Consider the following 11039-nt stretch of genomic DNA (forward strand, 5'->3'; position numbering starts at 1 on the left):
ATACTCATTTGATAGCTCTCGTTGTACGAAAATTCATAAATGACAATCGATCATGTCAACTAGTGCTAAAATCCAGCACTACAATTCCTGGATATCCTCCAGTGTTTAGATAGTTCGCTCCGACTATCTTTCAATCTGTAAATCATAGATCAAAATTCATGATATACATTCTGCCTAAAATACAAAATCAAACAAAAATCACAGTCTGACATAATTAACTTTGGCGTTCAATACAATCTAACCTCCGTTTCTGACATAAATCCCCATCATCTGGTCATGTCTGTATCTCTTCCTGTATAATATAACATGGACAGATTTGAACAATCGTTCAATCACAATCATTATCTTGGCCAGATTGCAGTAGTGTCATCACACAATCCATAGAAATGTACTCCCATTTCTATTTAGAAATCAATACTCAAGATCATTAATCTAAAAATTTCTATCTTTCTGTCTTCAGCTGTCAACGATTTAGACATTTCAATACAAATTCTGACATAACTGATTTCATCTGTTTATATCAAAACTGTCTATTCGAATTATCACACATTTCCTGTTACCAGAATAATACTGAATCTACTACTGTGTGCATCTGACAATACCTGTCATTTCAAATTCGAATATCTGACACAAACAAATCAGCTAATAATATAAATTAAAGAAAATACCTACCTGGTATTCGGTTCTGACTATCAAAATCAAATTCTGACCAGTCTGATCAAACTTCTGAATCGCTGAATTTTCAAAACCAGTTCTGACTCGACTGAACTGTATATAAGCTCAACGGTTCATAACAATCAGTATCAAACACGAACTCAGAATGATAATAATATCGGATCAGATTCAAAATATCAATACGCAATACTGATCTAATAACTGCATAGAACGCAATTTCTGACATTTCGAAAATTCTGCCATATTCAATGCCGTTCTCAGCCACTGATCACGGTCTCACTGTGCTACAATCAATCAGTATACTATCCTCAGATATCATAGACTCTGAATACAATCTGTTACAATCGAAATTTATATCCGAACAATTCTGTATACCACACTCTCAGTACCCAGAATATTCAATACAAATGTCAACTGTTCGATTCAATCAATCATATGCTGCGAATATCTGAAAAGATCATAGATAAAACGAGCATAAATTCATCAGAACACTTCTGAACACAGAATTTATCAACTCATAAACAGAACTGAAGTATTTTACCGAGAAACATATAATCAAATGTAACTATAACTCTTCAGGCAGTAAATCTTTCAACTGATATCTCAATCCTCTCAATTCAATCAGTATCGGTCTATCTAAAATGAAACCAATACCTGGTATCAAATCAAGACTGAAATCACTCTCCCTGATACAGGACAAACCTGAAATCTCATCTGAAAGACTATAGCAAACTTCCTGCTACTAGTAAATCCATTCATGATAGGCTCAGCTTCAGTCATCAACTGAATACATAAGGAATTACTCCATTCCTTTCGATAATCATTGAATCGGACCCAATACGGATATCAAGGAATTTAAAATCTAAATCCCTTACCGTATATCATTCATTCCTTGGCCATTTCAGGTTCGAATCTTACCATCTCCTGGCAAGAATCTAAAATAGCTCCGTACTTTTTCGATATATCAATATCCATCATGCAGTCATCATGAGACGATACAATTATAATCTAGTCTAATTCAATCTCATTCTCAACTTACTGCAGTATACCATATATCACAGAATATCACTGATATCAATTCTTTTCCCCAAAAGGTATAAAGGTCAATACTACAGTAATAAAGACCCAACAGGTACAACATATATCAATGCAACTTAGTCAAAGATAAACATCAAGAATGCATTCGTATATATCAATACATATGCAATATAATTATAAAAGATCAGTACCTGTCACTAGATCGTCACGTGTGTCCTGGGTCTACTCCTCGATTACTATCACCAGATGATTCTGCTCCCTGAAATCTTCGGGGGCCTCTCTGTGGACAAGCTTTAGCAAAATGTCCTTGCTGTTTACAGATATTGCATCTACCAGTTACTCCCTGACATTGCTCCGTGGAATGTCTCCCACCGCAATTCCTGCAATAAACTCCAGTATAACTCGGGCTAGAACCACTGGAACTAGATGAACCACTCGGTCCGCTCCCTAACTTCTTGAACTGTTTCTTTCGAGCCTTCAGCAAATCATGCTTTCCACTCTTGCTGCCTCGATCAATTCTGAGAGGGGATTGCTGTGTCTGGGGTTGCATCACACACAACCTTTCTAGTTGTCTGCTCAGACTCGTCTCCGCTCTCTTCGCTCTACTCAAGGCATCGGCAAAATGGTAAGGTCGTTGTATATTCATCAAAGCAACTATCTCCGAGTTCAATCCTCTGATGAACTGATCCGCTACAGCTTCATCATTCCCAGCTACATGAGGAACAAAACGCAGTAGAGTAGAGAATTTAGCAACATATTTTTCAATATTCAGTTGACCTTGCCTCAAATTCTACTTTCTTGTCCTCTCGATACAATCCTGAGAAGAATCTTCGATAAAATTCAGCTTTAAAGACTTCCCATGTGATCACAGTACCACGCAGTTCTAATATTCCTTTGGTTGCAATCCACCAACTTCTGGCGGCCTCTTGTAACTGATGGGGCACCAGTTTAACTCTCTGTTCATCTGTACAATCAAGTAAATCGAACAGTATTTCTATGTCATCAAACCAGTTTTCACAACCTTCAGACGTCTCGCTACCACTCAGAATCGGCGGCTGCAGTAACTGGAACTCTCTCAACTTTATTTCCATCTGGGTTTCTGATACATCTATCTGATCAGACGAAGTACTACCCCTTTCTGGAATTCTTCTAGGAGGTATATCTGATGATCACAAAAGTCAGTAATCACAAGAGATAAATCAATCTCAGTCCCTTTCTGATCAGCTTACCTCTGATCAAGAATTTGTTCTGATTCATTTTCGAATCAGATATATGACCAAATCAATTCAGATATTCAGGTAACGTACATTTAAACGCAATAAAACCTGCTGTCATGGTAGCATACAAAATGTAAATCAACATTATACTAAATCACATGCTAGCAATCACAGGCAAGGAAAGAAAACTCAATCTACCCCGCTCACTAGTTTCTATCTCAGTGCTAAGGAACCTACCGTTCAAGGACCTACAGCTTTGGAACCTAATGCTCTGATACCACCTGTTGTGGGGACCCGGACGCTAATTCATTTCTTAATCGTCTTTAGGAATTATTTAATCATTTATAATAAACAGGGTCTACTTTTTTTTTAAATACAAAGTGGAAACGTAATGTAATTAAATTCAAATTACATATTAAAAATAAACATACAATTATTGTATTATCTACAATAATCTGACTAGGTTCAACTACATGTCAATGCTGAATCCTAAGTTGCTTCTGAGCCCGGATCTCCACGCTATCTAGTCCAGCCTCGTTCTCTTCTTGACCCTGATCTTATCCCACTTGTTGCCATGCACACATACAAACAGGACAACAGCCGGATAATTCCGGTGAGATATAAATATCCCAGTATAAATCATGTATACATGCAATCATATAAACACTATAAAAGCATATAACCGAAAATCATATCGTATATCAAAATCATGACATGAATCAATAACAAGAATAAGTCATATTCTAAACATGTACCCTAATCAGGAACATAAATCAATATCAAGAATAAATTCTATTCTACACATGTACCCAAATCAGGAACATAAAACGATATGTACCATATTCAGGAACATAATCAACATTCATTAATATAAATCAATATAATTGTCAATCAAACTCTTAATTCTACGTTTTAGACTAGACTCATTCCTAGTCTAGGGATCCCGGTTTCCAAATGTGGTGATCCTATATCGAATTCCGTAATAGAAAGAACAGTGATTCTATTTACTCGATATAACCAAATATGGTGTTCCTATATCGAATTATGATATAACCAATTATGGTGTTCCTATATCGAATTATGATATAACCAAATATGGTGTTCCTATATCGAATTCCGTAATAGAAGAAATTCCGATTCTATTTACTCGATATAACCAAACATCCGGTGTCCTGACCTAACCGTCATGGACTGTAGCTCTATCGCTAATATCCTATCTTGAGACATCGTGCAATGTGCCCGTGGCGATCCCACCACTATCAGGCACGTCTGTCACAAGATTATTCATCTCATACCTGTTTTCTATAATTCAAGAGAACAAGTACATCAATCAACTCAATGCAAATATCAATGCAATAAAGTAAAGTATGTGATTTAGGGAAACTCGACTCAAACCTCACTCGAGTTGTGCAATCCCAACTCAACATTAATTTATACCTTTATCTTCTCGCTCGGAAGAAGAAGAAGAAGAATTCCCGACTCTATCTCGGTCCATTCTCAATCTGGTAATAACAATACCGAACAGATATAATATCAATATACAACTCAATTCAATACCTGTTCTGATCAATATTCAAATCAAAATATACTCTGATCAATATCGAATCAATATGCAATCTAAATCAATACCGAATCTGATCAATATTAATCCCCTGATGTTTCGACAGTATAATAATACAATCTCGATAACCTCGTCAATCCGAACATCACAGATATAATACCAGACTTTGTAAGCAGTATCAGTATAACTCATATTCTCAATGATAATACAATTATGATATCGAATCTCAATCAAATAGACTCCGAAAATCATAACAATTACATAATCAGTCTGTTTCTCAATCTGACTTCGATTCTATGATGTCTAACATGACAAGAACATCATATATGAATTCTATTCAATTCTGACAATAGTCTAATTTCAAAACATGTCAAAACGTAGCAAAACTTACGTCCAGTTGTAGCATGCGTCGCTAGGAACACGATACTGTGCTCAGATTTAAAATCAGACGGACGTAATTTCTCACAACCTCAATTTCACCCGAAGCTTCCCTCGATTTTCTTCTTTAAATTCTGAATAAACGTTTGTATGTATATATATATATACACATCGCACCTCAAAAGACAAGTGGCAAGTTTACGTTCTGCATGACTGGCGCATATGCGCGTTCCAAGTTAACGCATATGCGCCGGAAGCTGTACCCGGCTACTGGACTACTCGCGCATATGCGCGAGAGGTTCTGTCTCGCACACCAGGACTCGCGCATATGCACGCCTTCCGCCGCGCATGTGCGCCGAACTCTCTGGACTTGCTGTTGGACGCTCGCGCATATGCGCCAATTCCTCTGGACTTCTCCCTTGGCTTCTCGCATGGCTCGCGCTTCACAATTCAAAATCCAATTCCAACGTGTCCCTTTATATCACATTAATTAATCCATAAATCATTTCAGATTAATCTCAGATTACGGTAATTATACCCAAATCATTTCCGATTACGGTAATCAAATTCTCGGGCCTTACAAGAGGCCTAATTTTTAGTAGTCTACAACAATTATTAGACCCGTATAGACTTTATCAAGATGTGAAAATTGCTTGGAGTTAGAAAATCAAGTTTAAGAGGTAGTGTTGGAAAAATTGATTTTGAATTATTATGATTGGGCTACACAAAGAATAGGATAAAAAATTGTGAGCCAAATTTCTAGAGAATTGATTAGAGCAATAATTAGTGTGTCTTTTCAGAATCATCTTGTAACAAAATGAGTTAGCTTGTTCTAGATAAACATTAAGAAATACATGAGATCGATAATTATAGAAAAATTAAGAAACTCCTAGATATCTTAATGTCCATCAGATTAAAAATGTGTTGGCTTAATCATGACCATAGGTTAAGGAAGGTGGTTGTAGTATAAATATGGATGTTGTCTCCCTTTTTTGTATGTTAAAAAGAAAATTTTGAGTTATAAAATATCAAGATTTCTTGTTTTTTTTTCCATACAAATTCAATCTCTCTTCCATTCAAATAATAATTTTGTTCGTAACTTGCCCCAAGAGAATGTTCGAGTTTGTGGAGCAGGTGAAAGCTTGACAAGTGATCAAAAGTTCGATTTTTCCTACCAGCACATTCTTGGACGTGTATGTCGTACATGGCTTGTCCAGTACGATTTACATGACTAGCGTTGTTTAAGGGTTATTGTGTTAGTCCAGAGTTTTATCCTCTTCACACCGAAAAGTAGCAGCTGCAAGTTCCCGCGTCATCAAAATAATAATAATAATAATAATAATAATAATAATAATAATAACAACAACAACAACAACAATAATAATATATAAAGACTCGGACGATTATAGTAATTGTTTGGTCTTCTTGACATCCTTGACACCTGAACCTTTATACTAGAACTTTGAAACCTTTGAGATCAAAAAAGTAATAATTTGTTTGTATTATGATATAGAAAATTATACGACACACCTACATTACTTATTTAGTATTAATTTTATATTATGATATAGAAAATTATACGACACACCTACATTATTTATTTAGTCATTTATTAATTTTTGCACTTGTTAATACATAATTTAAAACAAACATATATGTTACAAATAGTAAACATAATATTCATAAATTATGTTATACAGATAAGTCGTGTGCAATAATAATAATAATAATAATAATAATAATTTTCTTATTTCTTTCTTAAAGTTATAAAAGTTTATTCTAACGGTATCCTCCGTATTTTAACATGGACATTTCCATCCGACTTTGAATTCTTGTTCTTGAGAATGTGTACCCCTTGATTTGCATAATCAAAAGTGGATATTTTCTTTATTGATGTGAAACTTTCCATTAGTGCTTTTATGTATTTTGCTCTCTGTGGGGAATAAGTTCTTGGCCAGTTTTTCTCCTAGAGCACTAATAGAAAGTTTCTTTGCATTGCAATGGTTGATATTATCATGAAGAAAATCAAAGGCTGATAGACTCAATGCATGAAGTTTCTTCCAAAAAGTTCATTAGGTCCTTTGTTAATTCAGCATCGTATCCAAAAGATAAAGTCATGTTGTATGGTAGTTCAACAAAGATGGAGTGAGTTTGAATAACAAGGTAGGCCAATTTGTCCGAAACAGAATAGAAATGGTACTCTTTTAACTTAATTCAATTTATTAAAGATGACAACCATAAGAGAATCGGGGGAGGCGAAAGAAAAGATCTGCAAATTCAGAAGTCATTGAAATGAAAGTTGTGATCAGAAAAGATCTGCAAATTCAGAAGTCATTGAAATGGAAGTCGTGATAATTCAGAAAATGAGCTCGCTGAGGAGATATGTTTGTTTTCTTAATCGAGTTTTAATAAGGGTTTGTGATCGAGAAGCGTACATATAGCTGAAAATATTTCGAACAACTAGAAATTTGCTAATAAAAATCTAAAATATTAATACTATAGACGAATTCAGGAAATGAAAATTCATTAATTAACATTTTAGTTGATTCAATAAATATAAAATTTTATTTGTCAAAATTTGATTTATTTGAAATTTGTATTTAAATATGTTTATCATCATATATATATATATATATATATATATTTATATATATATATATATAGTTGCTTTTAAATTTTTGTCGCACTTCTTTCCTAGTATGCATGTTTAATATGAATTTGTTAATTAATAAATTAGTTTTAATTTGTATTAAATCTTATTATCAAATTTGATTTTTAGATGTCAAAATTTTTAACTCAACAAGTTTTTCGAAGATATGTATGATTTAAGAAAATAATAATATGCCCACTTTTAAGGTAATTAAAAAAAATATTAAATTTGGAAATTAAAATATTAACAGTAATTAATATTCATTATACACATCATGTCCACCGGAAACCTGCCCGGATCATCCACAGGAATGCCACCCTTGTAATCCTCTCCAAGAATTAGCCTTCAAACTATAAATCATAACCATTCACTCGTGCGCTCCAGATCCGGATACGTAGAGAAAATTCCCAAAACCTTGTAATCTTTGTCATCCATGGATATAATCGAAACCTATTTTAACATCGACTTTCACATACGGCAATTTTTTTGATTTTTTGATAGATGAGAACAATTCTTTTTCCTTCACAATCAAGAAAATTAAACCATTAATGGAACCCACAACCCGAACAGCTCTCTCTTGATGTTCCATGCATAGGATACACGATGAGTTGAAGTTTCATACATCAAGGAGCCAGTGTATGAGGTCAAAAATGGGGTCGTAAACGGTTAACATGATTCTGTAATGAGATAAATTCATATCTTGTTTACAAGTATCGAGGTGCATTCTGATACTTGAAATTAATGTGAACCATGGTTTGGAGACACATAAAAAGAAGTGGTTTAATGGGAAAAAGATGAAGAAGCAGGATAGTTCAAAAGAGGTACAAAAACCAGTTCAAAGGTTGAAGAAAAATCAATTTTTTTCGATTTGCCATATTGGAGTGTAAGTTATTTTGCACTCTATTCATTAGATTTTGCGAATTTTTTATTTTTTGTTCCTAAAATGTTAGAAATATTTTGAACTAACCATATGAAGCTTGTTGATGGTTACCTTTAGGTCCTCCTACTACGTCATAACTTAGATGTGATGCATGATGAAAAGAATGTCTGCGAGAATATCATATGCACATTGTTAAACTTGAAGACAAAATCCAAAGATGGTATTAATGCTGGCAAAGATTTGGTACACTTAAAATTAGACAAGAATTACATCCTCAAGAAAAAGGAGAAATTAAATATCATTTTCCTGCTGCCCCATACACACTGTCTAAAAAAGAAATGGATGTATTTTGCTCTAGGTTGAAGAAAATAAAGTTACCCTATGGATATAGCTCAAATATTGGTAACTGTGTTTCTATAGAAGAGCGTAAGCTTATTGGGCTGAAATCTCATGATTTTCATGTTTTGATGCAACAATTGCTATCAGTAGCATTGACAAATCTTCTACCGAAAGGTCCACGCAATGCTATATTTATGTTGGGTGCAATTTACAATGAATTATGTCAAAGAGTATTAGACAGGAACCATTTAGAACTCGAGGAGAATATTGCTGAAATTCTATGCATGTTGGAAAGGTATTTTCCACCCGTTTTCTTTACCATCTCGGTTCACTTGACAATTCATTTAGCAAGAGAGGCTCGCTTGTGTGGGCCAGTCCAATTCTGTTGGATGTATCAATTTGAAAGGTATAAAATAATCATTAATCTTTTTGACCAATTTTAAATTATAAAAAGATTTAGATTTTGTTATCAACATTTCTTTCATGTGAATTTTGCTTTGTGATTTAGATCTATGAAAATATTAAAAAGGTATGTGAAGAACTGGGCAAGACCAGAAGGTTGCTTAGCCGAGTGTTACCTCGCAGAAGAACGAATTAATTATGTAGTGCTTATATAAAAAATGTTTCTAGTATTGGTGTTCGTTCTAATAGGAACGATGATTTGGAATATGGATTATCAGAAGGTCGTCCAATTTCTAAAGGGAAAGAAAAGATTTTAGAGGATCACGGGTTACAAGCTGCACATCCTTACTTACAGTGAGTGTAGTTAGTTTCATACTATTAGTCTTGATCTGTTACATATCTTGTGTATTCTAACATCTCCATTCAATTATTTTAATTAGGATGCACATTGACGAGCTTAAACAAACTGATCATCGTTTCTTAATTAAAGAAACGTTGTTACAAAAGCAACATATGGAAACATTTGATGAATAGTTATCAAAACAGGATCACGTTAACTCTTCAGCCCGAATTCAATGGCTAGCACATGGTCCAAGAAAGCACGTTACATCTTATACGGGATATATTGTAATGTAAATGGACAACGGTTCCACACAATTGATGTTGGAAGGTCGACACAAGACAGTGGTGTTTCAATTGAAGCCGACATTGTTTGTTAATCTAATGCTAATGATAATTCACATACAGTGAAATACTATCATACTATGGGGTTATACGGGATATTGTTTTGCTAGACTACTATTCTTTCAAAGTGCCTGTTTTTAGGTGTGATTGGGCCAATCCTGGAACTGGTATCAAAGTTGAAGATGGTTTTACACTGGTCAACTTACACCAAGGACTAAAAACTTTTGAAAGTGATCCTTTCATTTTAGAATCACAAGCAAAGAAAGTATACTATTCCAGGGACATTGATGAAACAAATTGGTATGTGTTGCTAAAAGCGCCTCTTCGGGGTATTAATAACATGAATATACTTGAAGAAGATGCTTATACGTCATCAACACCTCTTGATGTGTCCCTAATTGAGATCAACATTACTGAGAAAGAAACATACTCAAGGAATGAGTGTGAGGGAATCGATGTGACTGATACATGACATAAATTTTCAGGGAGAGATTTTATAGTTATTTGTTTTGATTGAAACATTTTTTTCTAAAGTTACGTAACTATTTATTTATTGTTTAATATACTTGTTTGATTGTTTATTTTCATTGATGCATCATGTCATATTACATGTTTATCATGTCATTAAATAACATTCAAAAGATGAGCAAAATGGTCAAAAAACATAGCAAAGGATCTGTAGATGAAATTCCGGTGATATTGTTTTCTATTTTAAATCTTGTTTTATTTTCTAAAGCATACTAGTACATTTCAATGTATCGTTTTTCCATTTTATAGGAAAATATATCTAATAGGTTATCGAGAATGGATTCCAACAATTCAGCTAATTCATCACATGATTTGCATGGTAAAGAACCAATTGATGATAAGAAAACAAATAAGAAAAAAGGACGGGGTGCATCAAAGATGAAAATGGTTAGTGGCCAAGACAACTGTAAAGAACTGGAGCGTAATGATTTTGGACAGCCGGTTGGAGATAATTCAGCGAAGTACGCTTCTTTCCTAAGTTGCATGATAAAAGAATTTGTGCCTTATACATTAAATGGATAGAATGACATAAGCGAAGATGTGAAGGATAGGATGTGGAACTATCTCCAGTTAATATATTTAGTTACTTAATTTTTCATTTCCATTTTCATAACAAAATATAGACATATTTTCTTGTTAGTTAATGTACAACTGACTTACAACGTTGAGGATTGTGAAAAGAAATCA

Source organism: Primulina eburnea, chromosome 14 (assembly GCF_022965805.1).
Source record: "Primulina eburnea isolate SZY01 chromosome 14, ASM2296580v1, whole genome shotgun sequence".
In the NCBI taxonomy this organism is placed as follows: Eukaryota; Viridiplantae; Streptophyta; class Magnoliopsida; order Lamiales; family Gesneriaceae; genus Primulina; species Primulina eburnea.